This window comes from Dryobates pubescens, chromosome 10 (assembly GCF_014839835.1).
Source record: "Dryobates pubescens isolate bDryPub1 chromosome 10, bDryPub1.pri, whole genome shotgun sequence".
Lineage (NCBI taxonomy): Eukaryota > Metazoa > Chordata > Aves > Piciformes > Picidae > Dryobates > Dryobates pubescens.
The window spans coordinates 5902943-5929521 of NC_071621.1; positions in this window are offsets into that span (position 1 = coordinate 5902943).

Below are 26579 nucleotides of genomic sequence, written 5' to 3' on the forward strand. Positions count from 1 at the left end.
CCTAGTTCCAACCCCCTTGCCATGGGCAAGGGTGTCTTCCATCAGACCAAGCTGCTCAAGGGCTCATCCAACCTGGCCTGAAACACCTCAAGGGAGGGAGCTCCACGAGCTCTCTGGGCAACCTGTTCCAGTCTCACCACCCTCACTGTACAGAATTTCTTCCTAATATCTACTCTAAATTTACCCTTCTCAAACTTAAATCCATTCCCTTTCATCCTGTCACTACACGCTCTTGTAAAACGTCCCTTCCTGGCTTGCTTTTAAGCCCCCTTCAGGTACTGGAAGGGTGCCCTAAGGTCTACCCAGAGCCTTCTTTTCTCCAGGCTGAACAGCCCCAACTCTTGCAGCCTATACCTCTATCTATAGCCTATAACTATATCTATAGCCTATACCTATAGGGGAGGTATTCCAGTACTCTGATCACCTTAGGGGACACAGTCTCAAGCTGTGCCAGGGGAGGTTTAGACTCGAGGTGAAGAAAAAGTTCTTCACTGAGCGAGTCATTCGTCATTGGAATGTGCTGCCCAGGGAGGTGGTGGAGTCACCGTCCCTGGAGGTGTTCAAGGGGAGATTGGACGTGGCACTTGGTGCCATGGTCTAGTTGTGAGGTCTGTTGGAACAGGTTGGACTTGATGATCCTTGGGGTCTCTTCCAACCTTAGTTACTCTGATACTGTGATACTGTGTGATGCCTTCATGGCACTCTTCTGGAACTGCTCCAGCACTTCTATATCCCTCTTATGCTGGGGGTACCAGAACTGAATGCAGTATTCCAGGTGGGGTCTTACCCTTGTCCTGCTGGTCACACTTCTTTTGATGCAGCCCAGGATATGGTTGGCTACAAGAGCACATTGCCAGCTCATATTGAGTTTTTCAACAACTGACAGTCCTAAGTCCTTCTCCTCAAGACTGCTCTCAAGCCACTCCTTGCACAGCCTATATTTGTGCCTGGAATTGCCCCAACCCCGGTGTAGGACCTTGCACTTGGCCTTGTTGAACTTCATGAAAGTGCCTTGGGCTGACCTCTTAAGCCTTTCCAAATCCCTCTGGATAGCATCTCTTCTATCCAGCATGTCAACCAGACCATATAGCTTGGTGTCATCCACAAACTTGCTGAGGATACACTAAACCCTGTCCATATTGCTGACAAAGATATTAAGTAGCACTCATCCCAGTACTGATCCTTATGGGATGCCACTTCTCACTGGTTTCCTTTTGGACATTGAGCCACTGACCACAACTCCCTGAGTGTGGCTATCCAGCCAGTTTCTCACCCAGGGAGTGGTCCACTCCTCAAGTCCATGTTTTTCCAATTTGGTGACCAGGATGTCATGTGGGACAGTATCAAATGCTTTATGCAAGCCCAAGTAGATGGCATGAGCTGCTCTTGTCTTATCCACTGATGCTGTAACTCTATCATAGAAAGCCACTAAATTCATCAGGGGTGATTTACCCTTACTGAAGCCATGTTGGTTACCACCAATCACATCTTGTTCATTTTCTATATGCCTTAGCAAAGCCTTCAAGAGGATCTACTCAATGATCTTGCCAGGCACAGAGGTGAGAGTGAGTGGCCTGTAGCTTCTGGGGTCTTCCTTTTTTTCCACTTTGGAGATGAGAGTTATGTTTCCCCTTTCCCAGTTAGCAGACACTTCACCAGATTGCTGTGAGTTTTTGAATATGATGGACAGTGGTTTGGCAACTTCATCTGCCAGTTCCCTAAGGACCCATGGGTGGATTTCATCAGGCATCATGGACTTGTGCAGCTTCAGGTTCTATAGATGATCTCAAACTTGCTCTTTGCTTACAGTGGGCAGATTTTAATTTTCCCACTCCCCATTTGTGTTTTCTGGATCTTGGTTGGTACAGCTAGACCCTCTTGCCAGTGAACACTGAGACAAAATAGTCATTGAGCACATCAGACTTCTCTGTATCGGTCTCCTTTTGGGGAGGCCAAACATCTTCCCTAGCCACTTTTTTTGACCCTGACATACCTGAAGAAATCCTTCTTATTCCCCTTTATGTCTCTAGCCAAGTTTAATTTTATCTATGCCTTTCCCTCCCCTTCCCTCCCCTCCCCCCCCACCCCCCTACTAACCTGATGCCTGACTGCTTGGACAACTTCTTTGCAGACCTCCCATGTGGCTCATTCTTGCTTCCACTGCTTATAGAAACTCCTTTTGTTTTTTCCCCCCAAGTAAGTCCAGGAGCACCTTGTTCATCCACACTAGCCTCCTGGCACTCTCACCTACGTTTTTCCTTCTTGGAATGCACGGCTTCTCGGCTTGGAGGAGATGGTCCTTTAATATTGACCAGCTTTCTTGGGTCACTCTTCTCTTCAGGGCTTTATCCCATGACACTTTGCCAAGCAGATCCCTAAAAAGGAGGAAGTCTGCTATCCTGAAATCCAGAGTAGTGAGCTTGCTTCACACCCTCTTTGATGCCTTGATGATCTTAAACACTACCATTTCATGGTCACTACAGCCAAGGCTGCCCTTAAGTTTCGCAGCACTCATCAGCACCTTGTCAGTGAGGACAACTTCCTTTACCACTTGGATGAGGAAATTGTCATCCATGCATTCCAGGAACCTCTTAGATTTGCTGGTGCCCTTCTGTTTTGCCCTTCCAACAGAAATCCAGGTGACTGAAATCTCCTATGTGGACCAGGGCTTGTGAATGTGAAACTGCTCCTGCCTTTATAGAGGGCCTCATCTACTCTGTCTTCTTGGTCAGGTGGGCTGTAAAAGCCCCCCACTATGATGTCACTTTCTCTTGCTTTCCCTTTAATACTCACCTATAAGCTTTCTGTAACCACCTGTTCTGTCCCTGGATGGAGGTCCAAGGTCTCCAGTTGGTCTTTAACATTTAGGGCCACACCCCCTCTGCTCCTTCCCTGCCTGTCTTTCCTAGACCTTATACCCATCTAATTCCACATTTCAGTCATGGGAGCCATCCTATTATGTCTGAATAATGTCAATGACATCACAGCCCTGCAGGCATGTGCATGTCTGTAGCTCTTCTTGCCTGTTCCTCATGTTCCATGCACTTAGTGTATAAGCATTTAAGTTGGGGCACCATTGAAGCTGATTTACTGACTGGGGTTACCTTATCCTGCTTTTCAGGGACTCTCTTCACAGCCATTTGTATAAATGCAGGCCCAGGGATGTTGGCTTTGATGTGGGATGGACTGATCACCCTTTCCCCCAGCAACTCTAGTCTGAAGCCCTCTTCCCTAGATTGGAAAGCTTTTGTCCAAAGATGTTCTTCCCTTTCTCTGAAAGATGGACCCCATCAGACCCCAAGAGACCATATATCTGAAAGTAAGTTTTGTGGCTTAGATAGACAGAGGCCTGTCCATGACACCACTCCCTCAACCATTTATTGATTTTCCCTGTTCTGTCAGCCCTTCAAACACCTTTCCCTGAACTGGGAGAACTGATGAGAAGACTATCTGTGCTGCCAAATCCTTCACTGCATCTCCCAGTGCCATGTAGTAACTCTACATGTTGTTTAGGCTCCTCACTGCTGTGTTGTAGGTACCCACATGGAACAGCAGCAGTGGATAAGCTCCCTTCTCTAAATCTGAGATTCAAACACAGTATCAGAATCCAAAGCAACTACTTGGGTATTTAAGCTAGTTTTAAGTAGGTTACTTCATTATCATTAGCTGTCCAATTGTAATGGAAATGAGATCATCATAGACCCTACAAGGCTCTCCAGAGAGTTTTCTAAGTCCTCCGCTGGTGAAAACCACATGTAACCCATGAGTACACAGGTATAGTATTGTTAGATAGAGCAGTAGTAAATTAAGCCATCTCAGGTATGCCTATAGAACATCCTTCAATACAGCATCTGTGTTTCCCCACAATGTGGCATTCTGCTTCTCCTGACACTGACATTTCATGCTGCTTGTGTTAGGAGCCTGTGCCCTGCACCTACAGGTTTTTCTCTTTTCTCAAGGTCCCAACGCACTTTTTAGATACAAAGCCTCAACAGAACAAACTGTTTATACATGAATGTAAAATCACCTGCAGGCCAAGATTGTTCAGTGCTTTGGTTGAAAGAGATGATGGGCTTGGTAATAGTGAAAACCTCACTAACTCAGGTGAGCAGATGGAATTTGCCCCATTTTTACTGCAAATGGGCTTACTTTAAGTGCCATGAAACTTGATTGCATGGTCTGGCATGCCTCACATAAGTTAATGAGAGACGGCTGAGTGAATAGAATCATAGAATTGTTAGGGTTGGAAGAGACCTCAAGGATCATCTAGTTCCAACCCCCTGCCATGGGCAGGGACCCCTCACACTAGATCAGGTTGCTCAGATCCACATCCAGCCTGGCCTTGAAACTCTCCAGGGATGGGACTTCTACCACGTCTCTGGGCAGCCCATTCCAGTGTCTCACCACCCTCATGGTGAAGAATATGGCACATGGAAGCTCATGAGGAAAAACAATTTTTAAAAATACTTTCACTGGAACAGTAATAGAATCAAGAAATATATAAATAAGTCCTTCAATACAAACTTGTACAAAACAAAAAAGTGGCAGACATCTTAGCTTTACTTTTCATAGGAAGCATTCAGGAAGTTAAGACAGAGTCACAGCTAGAGGAAATCTCAACCAACTTTCTTCTATGAGTAACAAGAATTATTTAGAATGTTACTCTCTTAAATTAAAAAATAACCTTCAGCAATTCTTTTTATTTATTTATTTATTTTTAATGTATCCTTCTTGCATATTTATCAAAGAGTAGTGAATTTTCTTCTGGCATGAACACAGCACATTTTATATAGGCCTGGGCTGCATTCACATCAGTACAGACATGGTGGCGGGCGTGCCGTTTCCTTCTGAAACAGTTAAAGTGGTACAAGCCCTAGTGGACTGTTACCATAGGATGAAGACATTTTCTCTGGATCTCATTACAGCAGTCCAAACTTCAGCAGTGGCTGAGATTTTAATATGTATATTAAAAATCAGATTTGGACTTTCACTGATCTTAATCAGCCTATTACGGGCAGACTGCTCTTGTCCCTGATTGCTTAATTGTACCTTACTGAAGGAAAGTTTCTCTCTGCTGAAGGTCAATGTTCACAAAGGAAAGAACAAATACCTACAAGCTGCAGACTGTATCTTAGAGGAGGTCCTTGAGCCAGGGAAAGAAGAGAAGCAGAATAATGAGGAAAATGCAGGAATGCTTGCTTTTTTTTTTTTTTTTGGTCATTTATCATAGACATCAAAAGACAAAGTTAAGTTAAAAAGCCTGAACCCATAGGCATGCTCTTGCTAATTCAGGTTTTTTGCTATTAATTTCAATTTTAATGGCTCACTAAGGTGTGTGACTATAACTGTTTATTACCCTTTCAATAATATTTCCAAGACAATACCAGAGTTTAGTACTCTCAAAATGCAAAGAGAAGATTTTTGGTTATGTTTAGCACTGTTTTAGCTGTAGTTTAGCTACATATTTACATTCTTTATCAGCCTACTCACAGCATAGCTATACCACCTTTTCTCAGAGAGATGCTATTTGCTTGCCTGTAGAAACAGATACATTCAAAACAGGAACCTAGGCACCCAATGTTGAAGTCTTATAAGTTTATTCAGCTCCCAAAGTGAAATCATGAAGACAAATTGGACAAAGATCACTTTGTCTCATGCATGCAGAATTAGGTGTCTTACAGAGTAAGTCAAAACACTCAGTGTACTGGAGCTAACTGGTAAATGAGATCAAGTAAATGGGAAATGAAAGAAAGGAGAAAGATAAGTAATAGGAAGACTCAGGCTCCAGTCTGAATACCAAAAGCCATTCCTTTGTATTTTTTTCAGTGACAGCTTGATATAAAGGAGTATTCATGCATTTTATCTGAAATTGTCACTGGATAAAATGTGTAAACAAGGCACTCAGGAGAAATGGAGGTGTGGAGTTCTGAATCCTGTTAGATAGGTGAATTGAATGTGGGCCACCTGCATCCTGGTCAAATGCTCTCTAGCTATCACTCTTTAGAATGTGTGTGCTCAAACCACCTCCTGCTATGGTGTCTTTGTGATGATTTTTCATGTACTCTTAGAATGCAGACCTGCTGATGGCTTCAGGTGCCTTCAGCAGAGAAAGAGTACCCTTTGAATCCTCCTCTGGCTTTGCTGTAAGACAGTACCCAGTTAAACTGTGCTTAGCATGCAGAGAACTTTGGTTTCCTGGGAGCCTTCAGGGAGAAAAAAATGTGATATCTTCACAGCTAGACATGGCTCACTTAGCATTTTCAATCATTTTTCAATTCACTTGAATTGAGTAATGACTCATTTTGCAACCTGTTCTTGAGTGTTTTGCCCTCATTTAGACTAAGGGGAAGAAAGCCAAGTTAAGAGTCACAATTTTGAGAAGCAAATAGAGAATGAAAACAAGAGTATGTTAGGTAGCAAAACCTGAGCTAATTAGATAATATTAGGTAGATTTTAATTCCTAAGTTGCAGTTTATCTTGTTTAAATATTCCTTTTGACTGATAATTTTGGGGGGAAAAAACCCACAAATTGCACAGACTACTGACCTGCATGTGTTAGTACCATTTCCAAGTACAACTAGAAAGGAGAAAATGCAATCATAGAATGTGGTTTTTTTCATGCACAGCTGTTAGTTATTCCCCTTGCAGTTTTGACAGAACATCAACTATAGCTATTTTGTAGCTTTAGGATGATAAATCAGAGAGGCGTATGAAGAATACAGACATCAATAAGATGCAGAAAATAACAAATGAGTTCTGTTTTTAGCTTTCACATTGAAATCTGCAGGTTCTGTTCTCCAAAGCTACAGAATAAGGACACCAGACACTCCTGTGTCAGAGCATTCAAAGTTTGCAAGTTGTATCTCTGCATATTCCAAGCCAGGAATGTAGCTACAAGTGCTGTTGAAATAGCTGTAGTCAACTAACAAAGAAAAAATAAGGAAGTGTAGAAAATCTTGTCTCCTAGCAGAGCATAGAATTACTTCATGGAGCAGATCCTCCTGGAGGCACTACTGACACAGAATGATAGTGAAGAGGTGATTTGGAACAGTCAGCGTGGCTTCACCAAGGGCAAATCCTGCCTGACAAACCTGGTGGCCTTCTATGAACAGGTGACAACATTAATAGATGAGGGGCGAGCAACTGATGTCATTTACCTGGACCTGAGCAAAGCCTTCAATGCTCTTCCGCACCACATCCTGGTCTCCAAACTGGTGACACATGGGTTTGATGGGTGGACCACTAGATGGATAAAGAACTGGCTTGATGGCCTCACCCAAAGAGTGGCTGTCAATGGGTCCATGTCCCAGTGGAGGCCAGTGACAAGTGGAGTCCCTCAGGGATCAGTCCTGGGACCTGTCTTGTTCAACATCTTTGTCAGTGACATGGACAGTGGCACTGAGTGCACCCTCAGCAAGTTTGCTGATGACACCAAGCTGTGTGGTGCAGCAGACACGCTGGAGGGAAGCAATGCCATCCAGAGGGACCTTGACAGGCTGGAGAGGTGGACATAAGCCAACCTCATGAGGTTCAACAAGACCAAGTGCAGGGTCCTGCATCTGGGTCGAGGCAATCCCAGGCACAAATCCAGGCTGGGCAGTGCCTGGCTGGAAAACAGCCCTGAGGAGAGAGACTTGAGGGTGCTGGTAGACGAGCTCAACAGGAGCTCTCAGTGCGCACTTGCAGCCCGGAAAGCCAATCAGATCCTGGGCTGCATCAAGAGAAGTGTGGCCAGCAGGTCAAGGGAGGGGATTCTCCCCCTCTACTCAGCACTTGTGAGACCCCATCTGGAGTACTTCATCCAGTTCTGGAGCCTCTATTACAAGAGGGATATGGACATGCTGGAATGTGTCCAGAGTAGGGCCACGAGGATGATCAGAGGGCTGGAGCACCTCTCCTATGAGAACAGACTGAAGGAGTTGGGGCTGTTCAGTCTGGAGAAGAGAGGGCTCCGAGGTGACCTAATTGTGGCCTTCCAGTATCTGAAGGGGGTCTACAAGAAGGCTGGGGAGGGACTTCTCAGGATATCAGGCAGTGATAGGACTCGGGGGAATGGACTGAAGCTGGAGGTGGGGAGATTCAAACTGGATGTGAGGAGGAAGTTCTTCCCCATGAGAATGGTGAAGCCGTGGAATGGGTTGTCCAGGGAGGTGGTTGAGGCCCTGTCCCAGGAGGTGTTTAAGCCCAGGCTGGATGAGGTCCCTTCCAACCCTGACTGATACTATGATACATAAATCAGACTACAGACTCCTCAACAGCATTTTATATATAGAAATAATTTATGGCATAGAAACTTAGGAGTCTGTGGTGGATTGAAAACTACCCCCCTAATTAATTTGGAGAAAATTACACACCAAAATAAAATTGCCAGACTAGCTCAGAAGGTTTTGGAAGCAAATGAAGCTATATTTACAAGAAAACTACAATCTAGAAAAATGAAATGCAATGAGTATGTACAAAATATACAACATATGTACTATATATATATTTACAATTGTGGCAGTTTTAGGCTATGCCTTTAAAACTTAGCTGCAGATTTCAAGCAGCTAATTTGCTAATTGTAAATATCTGTATAATATTGTAAATACTGTATACTTTGTACATATTCATTGCATTCCGTTTCATTTGCTTCTAAATGAGGGTCCTGCAGAGGGACCTTGACCGACTGGACAGATGGGCAGAGTCCAATGGCATGGCATTTAACAAGTCCAAGTGCCGGGTACTGCACTTTGGCCACAGCAATCCCATGCAGAGCTACAGGCTGGGGTCAGAGTGGCTGGAGAGCTGCCAAACAGAGAGGGACCTGGGGGTGCTGATTGACAGCTGCCTAAACATGAGCCAGCAGTGTGCCCAGGTAGCCAAGAGGGCCAATGGCATCCTGGCCTGTATTAGGAATAGTGTGGCCAGCAGGAGCAGGGAGGTCATTGTGCCCCTGTACTCTGCACTGGTTAGGCCGCACCTTGAGTCCTGTGTCCAGTTCTGGGCCCCTCAGTTTAAGAAGGACATCGAGACACTTGAACGTGTCCAGAGAAGGGCAACAAGGCTGGGGAGAGGCCTTGAGCACAAGCCCTATGAGGAGAGGCTGAGGGAGCTGGGATTGTTCAGCCTGGAGAAGAGAAGGATCAGGGGTGACCTCATTGCCCTCTACAACTACCTGAAAGGTGGTTGTAGACAGGAAGGGGTTGGTCTCTTCTCCCAGGCAACCAGCACCAGAACAAGGGGACACAGTCTCAAGCTGTGCCAGGGGAGGTTTAGACTCGAAGTGAGGAAAAAGTTCTTCACTGAGAGAGTCATTCGTCATTGGAATGGGCTGCCCAGGGAGGTGGTGGAGTCACACAGTAGTCAAAATGGAGATAGCCCTGGCAAGGCCATGGAAGAGAAAGAGAGGGAAGTTGCAACCAGAAGCAAGAGGAGAAGAAAAGAGGGAGAGAACTGTTTATGCCTCTACTCTATATCCCATTAGCAATCCAGTGAATTATATAGAACTTGCAATTATTTTTCTTTAACATCCAACGGTAATAATTTTACTTTCAGCCTTTCTAGTCAGGATCTAGGCTAACGTTCCCCCTTCAAACTGTAACAGAGTGAGAGTCATAAAAGGTTCCAGATGTTTACAAAAACTTGTCCTCTGTTGAGGACTTTTGGGGAGAGGTTGTTTGTTGTTGTTGATGGTTTTGGGTTTTGTTTTTGTTTTCATTTTCTGATAGGATGGTGTCACTTAGTCAGGTAGAATAATGTATTGTCTCATAGTCCCTCACCCTGCCCCACCACATGTATTTGCCCCTTATAAAGGAACTCACATCATATTATTTCTTTTCTTCTATACTTTTAGCAGTTGATAAAATGCTCTTTACTATCCCAAATAAAACCCATTCAGTATTCAAGGTTTTGTAGTCTCAGGTAAATATTTACACATATTTTTCTTACTTCTTCCAGAATTCTGATACAGTACCTTTTTATGTCTTAATCCATTGAATCAATCAATGTCTTTTTAAAAAAGACTACTTCAGTATAGGAACAAAATATCGTAGAGGATTGTGCAAAAGTAGCATGGAAAACAGTCCATGACATAACACTATCTGAATACAGACACATCAAGAAGAATAGATCATATGGAGCTTTCTACTATTCTCTGTCATTCCTTAGTCTCTCTGCATTATTTGTTTCTTCCTCTTATGGAACATCTACCTTGTACATTACAATATTTTTCCCCGCTTGCAACAGTTTTGTCAAACTGATCTTCAGTTTATTTTGTCCTGTCCAGATGCTTATCTCCCTCTTTAGTATTTCCCTATTGTTTGCAACTTCTTTCCAATTTAGCATTAACTGTGAATTTAATTAAACTTTGGTCATTAGCATTCATTTTATATGCCTCACTAACAAAATCTCTTTTCTAGTTCTTAATGACACTTAAATAAATAAAACCTAATAGAGATCCCTCTGGTACCTCACTAGACATCTTAACCTAGTTTGATACTTGCTACTTAACTGTTTACCAAGCTCCTTTGAACACTCCTCAAACCACAGAAGAGACTGTATATTCAAACCAAACTGAATTAATTTTTCAGTCCAATTTTCATGAGACTCCATATTGAATGCTTTAGCTGAATGCAAATAACTTACATGTCTCACTTTTCCTTTTATCTGTGGAGGCCTTGATTCTTCAACATTTACGATCACGCTTAACTTTAAGCATGTATTTAAATTAAGTGCAAGTAAAAACTAGCTGTTAAATGAGTCATGCATGTACTTGCAGGCTGGTGACTTATTTTCCTGGCTTAAAAATGGTTGCCATAAATCTAGGATCTTACTGTACATCAGTTCTTTATCTCCCAAAATATTATCCCTCCAAAGTTCAGTATAAATCCTCAGTGAGAGTTAAGTTTCAGTTTTGCTTAGTAGCATAGTGGTGGTGAATGGTGCCACATCCAGCTGGCGGCCAGTCACCAGTGGCGTCCCCCAGGGATCAGTGCTGGGCCCCATCCTCTTTAACATCTTCATTGATGATATGGATGAGGGGGTTGAGTCAGTCATCAGCAAGTTTGCAGATGACACCAAGTTGGGAACAGATGTTAGTCAGTTAGAGGGTAGAAAGGCTCTGCAGAGGGACCTCAACTGACTGGACAGATGGGCAGAGTCTAATGGCATGGCATTTAACAAGTCCAAGTGCCGGGTGCTGCACTTTGGCCACAACAACCCCATGCAGAGCTACAGGCTGGAGTCAGAGTGGCTGGAGAGCTGCCACACAGAGAGGGACCTGGGGGTGCTGATTGACAGCTGCCTAAACATGAGCCAGCAGTGTGCCCATGTGGCCAAGAGGGCCAATGGCATCCTGGCCTATATTAGGAATAGTGTGGCCAGCAGGAACAGGGAGGTCATAGTGCCCCTGTACTCTGCATTGGTTAGGCCACACCTTGAGTCCTGTGTCCAGTTCTGGGCCCCTCAGTTTAAGAAGGACATTGAGACACTTGAACGTGTCCAGAGAAGGGCAACAAGGCTGGGGAGAGGCCTTGAGCACAAACCCTGTGAGGAGAGGCTGAGGGAGCTGGGATTGTTTAGCCTGGAGAAGAGAAGGCTCAGGGGTGACCTCATTGCCCTCTACAACTACCTGAAAGGTGGTTGTAGCCAGGAAGGGGTTGGTCTCTTCTCCCAGGCAACCAGCACCAGAACGAGGGGACACAGTCTCAAGCTGTGCCAGGGGAGGTTTAGACTCGAAGTGAGGAGAAAGTTCTTCACTGAGCGAGTCATTCATCATTGGAATGTGCTGCCCAGGGAGGTGGTGGAGTCACCGTCCCTGGAGGTGTTCAAGGGGAGATTGGACGTGGCACTTGGTGCCATGGTCTAGTCATGAGGTCTGTTGGGACAGGTTGGACTTGATGATCCTTGGGGTCTCTTCCAACCTTAGTTATACTGTGATACTGTGATATTTAAGTGAAAAAGCCCCAAACAGAAACAACACAGTAATAAAGGATATAATGATAAACTACATATCCATAATCAAACTTTTTACAAAAATTCAGGAAGAAAAAAAATAAGCAAAGGATTTTGAAAGGCCTGTACAATTATTTCTAGCCCAACTATTGGTTAAAGCTGACATTCTGATATCAGAACATGCAGCTGCACTCTTGCCAGCATTAGTGTTCAACCTGCCAAAAGTGAGAACAAAACGTTAAAAGATACGTGTCAGTGGCAGGTAGGGTTATCATTTTCTGGAGATGTTTATAAAAATATTTCCAATTTCTATGGTACTGATTTCTTAGCCCTTTCAATTACAGGTTCATGAAAAAAAAAACCAACAACATTTCACACTAGAACAGGAATTTAAATTTAAAATCTGAGAGTACACTAAAATGTCCAGGTTGAGTAAAACTACAATGTCTTCCACAGGCAGACAAAGAAAAAGTTCAGAGCAGGGATTTGCTATGAGAAAAAGTAGAAAATCATCAACCAATTTGCAGGTGACTTTGTTCATAGCCCCTGCTATCTTTCTATTTAAAAAAGCAAAGTCCAAATTATCCTCATTCTCCAGCAGTGCATCTGACATCTTCTGTGCCAGGTCTGACTGATCATGAGCCCTGTTTTTAATACATTGCCTTTTGTTGCAATAAATGGCTCTTGGCAGGGATGCTGGCTGAGATGACGGATCCCCTTGCATCCTATGCAACAGGAAGACTGGTGCAAAGCTTTTGAAGTTGCCTGTGAATGGAGTCCTTATGAAAATAGGTAAAATGTTTAGAGATGGTCAAAGAAATTAGACAAAGAGCAAGAAGCACATCTGGTTAGAGATGCATTAAAAATAATGTTCTCAAAATCTTAACTTGCCTGTGTATAAATATTGTATGCATCACACACATCTGGGACAAATAGGTTTTACCCTAATGGAGATTAGTAGCCAACGATTCCTTTGACCAAGTGTGTTGAGGAGGAAATTTGCTCTCAGTTTGAGACCTAAGGCCTTCACTGAGAGAAAAATAAGGCAAGTAAAAAGATAAGAATCAATGCAGAAGAAAGAAGTAAAGATAATATTACTATAAGTGATTTTTGTCTGTTCACAAGTACCCATGTAATTGTCAATGATCTAGACATACATATATTTGCTTGAAGTTGTCTATGTACTTTATAAATAGGTAATATATTAAGAAGAATATATAATGTGATTATTTAAAATTATATAGGTAATGTCCTATAAATAATGTTAATTTATATAAAGATACAATAGATAAATCAATCTTACTCAAATCCAGTGAACAGAGTAAATAAAAAAGTAGGTTTTATTTAAAATAAACAAACTAAACCAGAGACAATTACTCTAAGTGCAAATGGCAGATCAGGGAACTGAACCCTGAAGTGCTAAGTGATGTCAACAGTGATTAGATTGCCTCTGAGAATCAAATAAGGAACAAAACTCATGGGACAGAAATACGAGAAAGGAAACTTTCTAAGAAGAACTTCCTCTCTTAGATCTCATGTACCTACAATCCTGCTTCCATCAAGAAATTCAGTAGCTGCTGTATCAGCTCTGCTTAGACATCTTCAAGAATCTTTACATCTTATCCTGGTACATTTTTCTTCAGTAACTGGGCTGCTCCGATCCATTGAGATAAAAATGTAGAAGCATGGAAAAAGACACAGAGAAGAAATCATGGTTCTCTCCCATGTAGGCCTGGCCATGGACCTCCTGTTTCCAGTGAGGTCAGTTAACTTCTGCCAAATAACTCAACACAGGACAAGCTAAAATTTACACAGGAATAAATGTAAACCTGTGGTGGCTTGGCCCTGGCTGAGGGCCAAATGCCCACTAAAGCTGCTCTATCACTCTGCTTCTTAAATGGACAGGTGAGGTGGAAAAATGTAACAAAAGGCCCACAATAAGCTAGAAGAAAATGTAATAACGCAAAGCAAAAGCAAAGGCTGTGCACAGAAGCAAAAGACAACAAAGATGTTATTCTCTACTTCCCATCAAGCAGACAATGTTTTGGTCACTCGGGGGAAGCAGGGCTCTATGTGTAGTGGTTGCTCTAGAAGACAGATGCCATCACTGAATGTCCCCCCACTTCCTTCTTTCACTTAGCTTTTATATCTGAGCTGATGTCATATCATATGAAATAGCCCTTCAGCCCAGCTGTGTGCCCTCCCAAGATTTTGCCCACCCCTCAGTGTACTCTTGGGGTGGGAAAATGTTGGCAAAGCACAGCCTTGGTGCTTGGTTCAGAAGTAGCCAAAACACTGATGTATTATCAAGACCCAGCTACAACACTGCAAAACTAGAAAGATGGTCTGGGGAGAATTAACTCCAGCTCAGCCAAACCCAATACAAGACCGTATCTGTTGAAGCAAAGAAACTACAGTTTTCAGTTTTCTCTGTATTCCTGTCCTGAACCTTATGAGCTGGAAAGTTTATTCTATCCTTAGTAAAGCCTGTTTTTTTGTAGATATACAATATGAACCTAGGAACTCTGGAACCTGACGAAAAATACAAAGCTCAGTTGGCAAGGACACCCTTTGTAATTTGGACAACATCCTTCACATAAAAAACATGTATTAGTTCAAGTGACTGACAATTACTTCACTTCTATGACAGTTCTGCACCTTCCCTATATTGTCTACTTAATACTCTTCTATGGATACAGATGTTTCAGTTTGTTTAATCTGTATAAAAATGAACATTCTTTACATTCTTAAAAAAAAACCAAAACACAGCTAGATATGTTTACTAAAATTGTTCTGGCACATGGAATTACCCATTTGTTATGTATTTAACATATATGATAAAATGAAGAATAGACTGGACTGGACTAGACTAGACTAGACTAGACTAGAATAGAATAGAATTAACCAGGTTGGAAAAGTCCTTTGAGATCATCAACTCCAACCTATCACCCAACACGATCTAATCAACTAAACCATTGGCACCAAGCGCCCCTAAACAGTCTCTTCATAAACACTTCCAGTGATGGTGACTTCACCACCTCCCTGGGCAGCCCATTCCAGTGGCCAGTCACTCTTTCTGTGAAGAATTTCTTCCTAACATCCAGCCTAAACCTCCCCTGGCACAGCTTGAGACTGTGTCCTCTTGTTCTGGTGCTGGTTGCCTGGGAGAAAAGACTAACCCCCACCTGGCTACAACCTTCCTTCTGGTAGTTGTAGACAGCAATAAGGTCTCCCCTGAGTCTCCTCTTCTCCAGGCTAAGCAACCCCAGCTCTCTCAGCCTCTCCTCATAGGGTTTGTGCTCCAAACCCCTCACCAGCTTTGTTGCCCTTCTCTGGACACATTCAAGCAACTCAACATCTTTCCTAAACTGAGGGGCCCAGAACTGGACACAGTACTCAAGGTGTGGCCTAACCAGTGCTGAGTACAGGGGCACAATGACTTCCCTGCTCCTGCTGGCCACAGTATTCCTCATCCAGGCCAGGATGCCATTGGCCTTCTTGGCCACCTGGGCACACTGATGGCTCATGTCAGCTGGCTGTCAGTCAGTACCCCCAGGTCCCTTTCTGCCTGGCCGCTCTCCAGCCACTCTGTAGGTTCTGGTGTCTCTTGAAATCAATGGGAATCTAATAATATTAGCCTGAGTTTGATCAAGTTCTAAGTAAAAATATTTCCAGTTTGGTGATTATTTTTGGAAACTCTCATGAGTTTTGAATTTTATCTCAAAATATTTTTCAGCTCCATTTTTCCGTTAGGTGAGAGGTTCTAGGTAAAACTTTTTCTTCATTTTAAGCATGAAAATTGTGTATGATCACACCCTACTTTTTGTTTCATCATACCTTCAGTCTTCTAAGAGAGAATGTATTGATGTCTAGTCTGAACTATGCATTTTTAAATCTTACTTATAAGATTTCCTGTATATCGTGCTGGGCTCCACTTTGTGCCAATGAAGACTGCATACATTACAGTCCAATCTTTTTTTATTGTATTTTGTTTACTGCACAAACTCAGTTATCTGGACTGCTCTATTATAGAATCAGCCCCAAAAAGCCAATTTTCCATATGTTACACATATTTATAGAACTTGGAAACTTCCTACTTGTTATGTTATAATACTATAATATTAATTGCTGTGCTGTCTGATTAATTAAACAAATCAGACTTTGTTGACAGTTAGTATAGCTAATATACATAATTGTAAAGCTTTCAGAGGCTCCTTTCCTAAAGTATGTTCAAACTTCATAGACGATACAAAAAGTATACCCAAATCTCTACTCTCCCAACTGGTAGTGCTGACTGTATGCTTTGAACAGTAATTATATTGACACATGCCTAATCTTTAAAAGAGGCCTTGCTTAAAATGAGAAAGCTCATAGAAATGAATTCTACTATATTCCCTGACATATGTCACGGAACAGCTGCACATCGGAGATCAGCTCTTAATACAGACCTTCAGTCAACAGCTATTCCAAATTCACGTAATCCAGACCCCTGTAAACAAATATGTTGACCAGGAATACAATCATTTAATTACTCAGTCTAACACCCTCTTATAAGAATTACCTGTTCTTCTTGCACCTACATTTTTGCATCATGCTGAAAGCATGTATTTAAAAAAAGTTTAAGTGACTAAAAAGGAAATTAATCTCTTCTGAGACCCATATCTATTGTAGGTTTTAAGGCCAAATATTAAGAAAAGAGATACTGGGGCAAAACATTTCCTCTTGAAATATGTATTATTGACACAAGATTCAAAGTAAAAAACAGATTTAAAAGAAAGGTAGTCCAAAGCCAACCCAGAAAATGCAGTGTGTTTTTTCCCCTCCTATAAATAATTAACTGGGCAGTGACTTGACAGAGTATCTAAACATAATTTTCTCTGGTTCCTCAGACTGTATAACAATTTTCACTGTCTTCAGCAGAAACCTTACAAAAAGCAATACACTTATTCCAAAGCAAATATAAAGATTCAGTTAACCTTCTCCATGCTGTTTAGATTTGCTGCAACACTCAAACTGAGGAGCCGTGGTAACATATCTTTGGTATCTGAAGGTTAAGTATCTCTACCTCATTGGCAATTCCCTACAAACTCACTGAGATCTCTCCAGTACCTTTCTACACTACTTGTCCTCATCTCTGCAATTCACGTGCGGCACCTGGCCTGGAGAGAGCACCCTGAGAAATCATCAGGTCCTTGTAGTCTCAATAGCCCAGACCTCGGCGTCTCAGGAATGCTCTTGCTTCCAGATCATCTGCAAGATGAGTACAGAGAAAAGAGGTACAGACAGTGTGGTGGTTTGAAAGGAAAGGCTCTGCTTTCCCTCCCCCACTGAGAGAGAGACCACGGCTAAACCCAGTCGGAGAAATGAGATTATATTTTACAAGGAAACAGATTAGATGTAACACAACAAATACAGGTATTTTACAATATATACAGGAATATACAGCAAATGAACTCAACCAGAAACCAGACCCCCCACAGAGGGGGCTTCCCCCTGTGCCCCCTTCACCCCCCTACCTCCCTTCTCCCCCAAAAGAGGTAGAAAAGAGATGTGGACGGTTAACAGGGCAGGAAAGGAAGAAAGGCCTTGCACAGGGAGTTAGTATCTTATCTTAGTTGGCCAGAATCCCAGAAGCAGATCCAGCCGAGAGGGACAGCAAAGGAAGGAAGACTGAGAGAAAGTTCCCAGCTCCCCCGGGTCCAATCTGACCTCCCACAATCCTTGGCCAATGAAATTCGTTTAGAATACTAAAATATTTTACAAACATTTAGCCAGTGTGCCCCTTTCTTAAAGGCACAGTGTCAAACGGCCACAGACAGGAGCTCAGGGAAAGTCTTGTTGTAGCACCTTTTTCTATCACCTCCACCACATCAGGTAGCATCAGATAAAGTGTTGGGTTTTTTAATTGCAGTGGAGTCCAGTTTCTGTGGGGTTTTGTTTGAGGGGATGGTCAAGTTTCCTGATTTTAATGGTAGTTAAAAGAAGTTATGAATCCTAAAGAAGAGGCCCAAAATGTGTGGTTGAGGTTGTTGTGAAAGGCTTCGGATTTTGGTTTTGGCTTCTTTTTTTCCTATTTTTTTTGCAATTTAAACAACAAAGGCAGAAGCTGAGATGCTGAATTCTGAGATGCTCTCAAATGCTACCTTTTTATTTAAATGAGATAAAAGCTAAAAGTTGTCAGGAAAAGACATAAGGATAAGTTTGGCTCTTAGAGAAAAAAGTGTTTTAAAAACAGCTCATGGTACTCTGAAAGCCTGTGTCTATTACATTTTGGTGGCTTTAATGTGTTTTAAAATTTATGCATTCTTTATTTTAATTCTATTCATCTTTGCATTGTCAGGACATTCAGTAAACTAGCTGTGCTCAAAACCTGATCACATAAATAGGAAGTCAGTACATGAAGTACAAGTACATTATTTTTCCATATTGTAATAGCAAGTTAATCTACAGTAGTACATACAGACTTTTTAATGTCAACATCCTCCACAAGCACTTTACTTGGGGTCTTAGTCCTTCTTCCCCTGAGATTAACTCACCAATATTGTGTTTAATGATACCAAAATACTACAAAATACAGCTTGTACATTGTAGTATTTTCTTAGGGAAGAGATGAGCATGTCTTGCCTTTGGACTGCATCACTGGTCTATTTCCCACTGGCTGCACTGAAGGGCTGGACAAAAGTGCTGCATAGCAGCCCTGACCATTCTGGTCACTGTCCAGGACATGAAAAATATCATGCCTCTTTTTCACCCTGCATTGCTTTTTTTGTTGTTTTTTTCTTCAGTAAATAACAAATAAACACCACCCCCACTACCCACTCCCCAAGTTTCAGAAGAGGATGACATGCAGCTGAGTGTAACCTGAAATCATGGATGGGTCAGAATGTGTTTCATGGACTGGTGGAGAAGCACAATCAGCAAGTGTAGATTAAGCATGACCTCTGAGACTTCTGATGTTGTACTGAACTTGGTAGTGCACACTCAGGCAATCTGACAGTGTTAAGATGCTAATAGTGTAACAACATTATGCTGCTCCAGATAAATACTCCTCCAGATACTGAATTATTATAGTATTCAATTTTGGGTCACAAGTAAAGGAGAAATATTCCTCTCTACAACTACCTGAAGGGAGGTTGTAGTGAGGCAGAGGTTGGTCTCTTCTCCCAGGCATCCAGTACCAGAACAAGAGGACACAGTCTCAGGCTGCGTCAGGGGAGGTTTAGGCTGGAGGTTAGGAGGAAGTTTTACACAGAGAGAGTGATTGCCCATTGGAATGGGCTGCCTGAGGAGGTGGTGGGGTCGCCGTCGTTGGGGGTGTTCAGGGCGAGGCTTGACAGGATGCTTGGTTGCATGGTTTAGTTGATTAGGTGGTGTTGGATGATACGTTGGACATGATGATCTTGAAGGTCTCTTCCAACCTGGTTCTGTTCTATTCTATTCTGTTCTATTCTAAAATCCACCTTCACATTGCAATGAATAATGTCATCCAGAGACAAACTTAGTCCTGTTGCATCTGGCAAGATGAAAATAACAGAAAGAAAATGAAGTAAGAGCTATCAGGGAAGGAATTATGTAAAGCTGCTTGTAGTCCAAAGAAGTCTGCTAATCATCTTGGGCTGGGTAGGTTGCCTGATTACATTCTGTGGCTGTTGTTTGGGAGTTGCTCAATAAACATTCTTCAGTACAAGGCAAGGCATGCCAGCAGCTTGCCAGTGTGTAAGATTGAATTTTGGTGCTATGAAGTGTTATAGATACCTTTCAATTCATTAGAACACGTGCACCCTACTTTTCTTTTTCCTTTTCCAACATGAATAAACCTCCACCTAGTGCGAGGACTGTTGAGCTGTTGTTTCCTGGACCTCTAGCCTTTCTAATGGGGAAAAACACAAAATATGTGCCAGCAAAAATAATCTTACTATGGTAGAATGATCATCTACCACATGGTAGATCATGTCTACCACAGGGACTATATGATGGGTATCAGGGTATTTTATTTTTTCAATGAATACCTAATCTAGGGACGTATAAATGCATATGCGAGCTCCAGAGACCAGTCCCATTTCACAATTAGATAACCTTTCTTCACTGTCCCTTAAAAATTCTTACACTAAGGATTCACAAACAAGAGAAATACACAGTAACTTGCCAAAACCATAATGACTTTCTAATTCCGTATCTTTCATCCAGACCTTTGATGGGCTTTCTCTTTCTGAATCAGATCAGCAATATGAAAAAATATATAGAGAGATATAGATACAGATATATTGATATACTGAGATATAGATATAGATAGACAATATAAATAGTGCAATTTTGGGTTTTATTATTTCACTTTACTACCACATTTATTTCTGTTGGAGCACCAACAAGAAGTTCCAGTCAGAGTAGGATTCCAATATGCTAAAGCTACATGAACACATAGGAAGAGAGAGCTATCACCTGAAGACCCAATAATCCATGCCAAAACTAATCATGGATGGGAAAAATAGAGCTGGAAAATTGTCTAAGGACAAATAACAAGGTGAAAATCAGGACCAGCCTTCATGATGCCACTGGTTGACAGAATCTCTCAGAGACAACAGCTGCCAATTCTGACATCCTAGTTATTGCTGTGCAACCTGTAGACTGCTGCCTCACAAAAGTTTGGCTGAAAAAATTGCCCCTACACACTGCACCAAGTCTTCTGAATGGATCTGACACTTGATGGAGAAAGTGCACCTTCTACTTCATTTACCTCTGAGCTGAGCAAGAAGAATATAATGAACATGCTTTCCTCTTTAGTGTAATTTGTTCATGAACATTGTTACGCTGAGAGCAAGCGGGCATAAAAAGCACTTCTTCCCCCACCAGGGAAAGAATGTGTTCACATTCTTACACAGCCTGTGTACAGGAAATAATTCACAAACCTTCAAAGGCATTGATGGGGGAAGGGAGAAGCCTGGAATGGCATTCCTTGGGTAAGAGCACATGAAAGTCTGGTCAGATTAGTGTAATATATTACACAAATGTGACACAAAAATATTCATGGATTACACTTCCTTTGCTGTATCATATTAACACCTCATCATCCCAGCCTACCACAAACAGATGCTAACAAGATATGAGAAGAGATCTAGAATAAGCTGAGGTTTCTGTCTCACATTAGTAGCTTGCACAACGTACTGTGATTCTGCTTGCCAACATTGAATGCACAAATTACTAATGCATAATCTATGAAAAAAGGCAAACCAAAACAAGACATTACCATAAAATGTGTGTTTACAATGTGCTGCAAAATCAAGATATATGCTCTATGCACGGAAAATCTCTCCCACCTCCTGCAAGGTCACCAAAATATGGAGCAGTGTGTTAAGTCTCTAAATGGTACTCACTAAAAACGAGCTGCTCTCTTGCAGTAAGTTTCTTAAGATACATTTGAGAAAGTCCTAAGGCATTGATTTACCTAAGTTGTATTATTTTAGGAGGGTTCATATGGTTTTTATTCAACTAGATATTTTCTTTGCAAATAAAGTTGTCCTTGGTATTGAAACTGAGGATATAGAAAAGCATTAGTCACGTGCCAGTCCAAGCCTCAGTGAAGCCTCTGGGAGACCTCAACTCAATAGAATAGAATAGAATAGAATAGAATAGAATAGAATAGAATAGAATAGAATAGAATAGAATAAGCCAGGTTGGAAAAGACCTTTGAGATAATCCAACACTATCTGATCAATTAAACCGTGGCACCAAGCACCCCATCCAGTCTCTTCCTAAACACCTCCAGTGATGGTGACTCCACCACCTCCCTGGGCAGCCTATTCCAATGGCCAATCAATCGTTCTGTGATTTGTCACATGATTCATTAAATATGATGATGTTACATCTATTTATCAGCCTTATTATACTTGTTAATTACCTTTGAAAGGGTCAAAAGACTATGCAGATGCACATTTGCACAGTGCACAGTGCAAGCTACTGTTGCCCCATACAGCCTTGCATTCCATGCAGAAATAAAACCAGGGAAAACCTCATGTGCATATTTGAAGATATCTTTCTTCTTTTTTTTTTCTTCCCATGAGCAGCAGACAAAATTTGCAGCTGCTGGAAAAACAGCCTTCCAGATTGCCATCTGAAGTGCTTTATTGTACATGAATATGTGGGAAATTATTATTATAAATAATAAAGAAAGAAATACATACTATATAAACTAGGTTAAGCCCAGTGCATCGAAAGTTTATTTTTGGGTTTTGGTTTTTGTGGTGGTTTTTTTTTTTTTAAATATATTTACATGGGGAAAAACTATAACAGATAAAATCTCCTTGGCTTTCTTTCTTGCCGACGGTACTTATGCCAGGCCTTCAGTGCAGTAAGGTTAAGATTATATAACCCTGTTTCTGGTTTCCTCCAGACATATGTGCAATATACTCATTGCACATAAATTGGCTCAAGCTAATTATTTTTAAATAACATGTATGCTTTCAAAAAAAGCACACAAAAATAGAACTGCCTACGTCTATCGTGGGTCATGTTTTGGTTTTCCCCAGGCATTAAAAACCTGTGTCTGATCTTTTCTTGAAAACATTTTTGAGAGGGGGCACAGTAAGGGGGAGATTTCCTCCCAGGTTGAAAGCCAGATATATTTCGCCCTGTTCTGTGTCCATCACAGCAACAGCACTCCAGTTTGAGCAGAATGTCATCTGTTAGAACTCAAATATGAAGTTGTAGCCCAAAAAGATTATTCCCCCCTCCCCCCCCATGATTATACATAGTGGGTTATAAGGAATGGTTGTGCACAAATCTATTTTTATAACTATAGAAAAACTTGCTGGTCAAATAGCTGAAATATGTGTTTTTGAAAATTGGTTATTTGTTATAAAAGAATAATAGATTATTTCATAATGCATAGCAAGGATGGTGCGAGAGGAAAGCTGTAGCTGCTTTGGTGTCACAGCAAGTAAACCTAATGATGGCATTTCGAGTCCCAGTAGATCTTTCTTCAGGGACCTTAGATGCTGGCAACAGCATCATGTGGAAGTGCTGGGAAAGGTGTAAAGCACTGATGTCACAGAACCACTGTCACCTCTCCACAGGATTGTGATGCTCCCCACTGTGGGAACACCAGCGACGAGCAGTGTGAGCAATCTGGCAGTGCAGGCCTGGAGCCTGACATGGTGGTAGGCCATGCTCAGCAGAAGTGCAGAGCCAGCTACCAGTATGCCAAAACAGTGCTGTGCCTGCAGCACTGTAACTAAAACAAGACGCTGGTAGCTAGAAACATAGTGAGTTATCTCGGGACAACAGGACATGCAGCTGCATCAACAAACCTCGTGTGTCATCCATAGCTGGACCAATAATCTACAATAGTTTGATGTGTGGTCACTCATAGGGGACCAATGAGTCCATGCCAACAAGGCACACCAAGGTTATATAAATTGTAGCAGTTTCCTTGCTACGCACTTCTTTTTCTGCCTGTCCTGTCTCCTCTCCCATGCTTTACTGTGCCATGCTTTCACCATAGGCCTGAGCCATAGGCCTGCAATACTGGAACAATAAAGGATCAGTACCAATCATATTGGTCAGCCGTATTGATTCCAAGAACCTCTGTTGTCGCCAAATCTGGCTAAACCCCACTGCTTCAAGGAGAGGGTGAACTCCTTCCATGACTTCTGTAATACCATTACTGGCATATGTTTTTTCTCAGACAATATCATCATTTATAACATCCTGTAGCCATGAGAGAAAGCACAATATGTGGAATTGCTGGGAACTGAAAAGCTCCATGTGATAACGTTTACACATCTAACCACTCAGGCTAAGTAGCTTCCCCATGATGAGAGAACAGGAAAGTGGCAGGTGCTGGCAGTAGAAGAGAAGAAGCCAGAAATTCTGACTTCTAGTTCTTTGTCCAGTCCCAGAGGTCCAAATACGCTATACATTCCTTTGTCCAACTGATTCCTATTCCCTATTTAACATACTTTTAAAAACAAAGAGAGTACATTTATGGTATTTAATTGAAGACACGATCATTAAGTTAAAAAAAGGAGAGGGTTCATCATCATGACTCAGACTCCATTTTCTATGTCACTGGAAAAAGGCAATGAGCAAAGAACCCGAGGCACACTGCCAAGTGTGTTCACTCTCACAGGCTTTTTTCATGCAGAGAGTTAGATGGGAGGGGTCTGAGTTTTCCTCACATGCTATTTGTTTATATGACTATCCCTGGTTGACATTGTGTCAGCTGGTTAATGAATGAATCTGGTTTTATGGCTTTTGCACATGTGCCTAGAGGTCACCCTAGGCATATTTTCACAAATTAGAAAAATAAATAAATTAATTAAACTTATTTTCTACTGGGAAACTGTGCACCTGAAATAACAACTATTTTCTCCAATGTATTTAGTTGTTCTCTGCCAGGAGGCATTTCTTTCCCCTTCTTGGTGAAAAACTGTACTAACCAATGGGTTGCAATCAGTCAAGTAATGAGGACTTTGTAATATACAGCTAGCCACAAGTTATCAGCTACTTACAAACAATGTATTTTAAGTCTGTAACTAAATTCTGTGCCATTTTTCCTTTATATTAATCAAGGTGATGCTTATCTGCCCAAATCCAGACCACTTGTGCAGATGCAGAAGGAAAGATGCTCACCTCTCACACAGAGTGTCTCCTGCCATGCTGCCTTCTTACTTGAAGCTTATTGACAGGGCCAGTCAGTCAGTCAATGATAGCCATCAGTGAAACTTCTGGAGACTTAATTTTCTGGATGAGAGGGGACAGATTAAAGCCACATCTCCTAGGAGAAACATCCACTCCTAGTCAACATATAATTTGCATTTTTTTTTCCTTTCTTCAGATTTTCTAAGTCTGTCCTCTTGGACTTTCCTCTGTGTGGCTATATCATTCTCAAAGAATTGTGCCCCCCCCAAAAAAACCCAACCCAGTAAAAATCTTTCTCATGAGGTAAGATAACATCTTCTTTGAGCTCTATATGATATTCATGGCAGAATTAAAATCAACTTTTTTTTTTTTTTAATCATTACTATTTTTTCCAACACAGCCTCATATCAATTTTGCATAACTTTCTGGTCACTTTTTACAGAAGTTTGTATAAGAAGTGTATGTACAATATATTAAAGCAATTTAATATCTTGCTTTCTATGTGATTTTGAGAAGAACATAGCTGCTTTTAAAATTCCAATTTTTTCTACATGCCTGTGTAGACTCATCTATATCTCAAGTGAAAGAACATGGAGACAAACTTCTTCCTTGCTTTCTTTTTTCCCTTTACCATTCTAATTTGCCTTTTTCATTCTTCCTGAGAGATTTAAAATCAAAATGCTTTCTGCAAACATGTAGGACGCTATGGGAGGAAGGAGAATCTGTGGAACATTCTTAAAGTGAAAAATCAACCAGGATGAAACAGGAATCTTGGTACTGACAATTAAACCAAGGACACGTAATTTGCCAAGACACCAGCAGATGACACCAAGCTATGGTGGTGTTGTCGATACACCAGGGGGACAGGATGTCATCTAGCAGGACTTGGACAGGCTGGAGAGATGGGCCCAGGTGAGCCTCATGAGGTTCAATAAGTGCAAGTGCAGGGTTCTGCACCTTGACTGTAACAATCCTCGCTGTCAATACAGATTGGGGGATGAGGTTTTAGAAAGCAGCCCTTTGGAGAAGGATTTGGGGGTGCTGATAGATGAGAAGCCAGATATGAGCAGGCAGTGTGCACTTGAAGTCCAGAAGGCAAATCACATCCTGGGCTGCTGTCTTAATCTGCTTTTTAGCAAACTTAACTCCTTACAGCTACATCAAAAGATGCATTGCCAGCAGATCCAGAGAGGTGATTCTGACACTTTGCTCTACTCTGATGAGACCTCACCTGGAGTACTGTGTACAGGTCTGGAGCCCTCAATATAGGAAGGACATGGACCTGATAGACAGGGTCCAGAGAAGGGCCACAAAAATGATCAGGGTGTTACGAGGACAGGCTGAGGGAGCTGGGGTTGTTCAGCCTGGAGAAGAGGAGGCTCCAGGGAGACCTAATAGCAACCTTCCAGTACCTGAAGGGGGCCTACAAGAAGGATGGAGAGAGACTGTTTATAAAGGCTTGTAGTGATAGGATGAGGGACAATGGCTTCAAACTAGAAAAGGGCAGATTTAGATTGGATATCAGGAAGAAGTTCTTCACTTTGAGGGTGGTGGAAGGTGGTTAAGGCTCCTTCCCTGGAGATATTCAAGGTAAGGCTTGATGAGACCCTGGGCAGGCTGATCTAGTTGAGGATGTCCCTGATGACTGTGGGGAGGTCTGGCTATATGACCTTTGGAGGTCCCTCCCACCCTGGACCATTCTATGATTCTATGTTTAGTAAAAAAAAATGCAAAATATACCTTTGCAAAAATGCAGCCATTCTGTAACCCTGTATAATCTGATACTGGTGTATAAATCAATTTATGAAAAAGTTGCATGCAAATATGAGCTAAAATAGCAACGATTTCTTTAGCTGGGAAGAAGGTGACTAAGTGGGTTTTTTCCCTACTTCTCAAATTTTCTGGAAACCTTTGTTATGATTTTCAGCCCTGTATTTATTTAGTTTCTCTCTGAATAATTCTTCAACAAAGAGATTTTTATGAAGCTGTTGATTAGATTCTGATGAAAAATT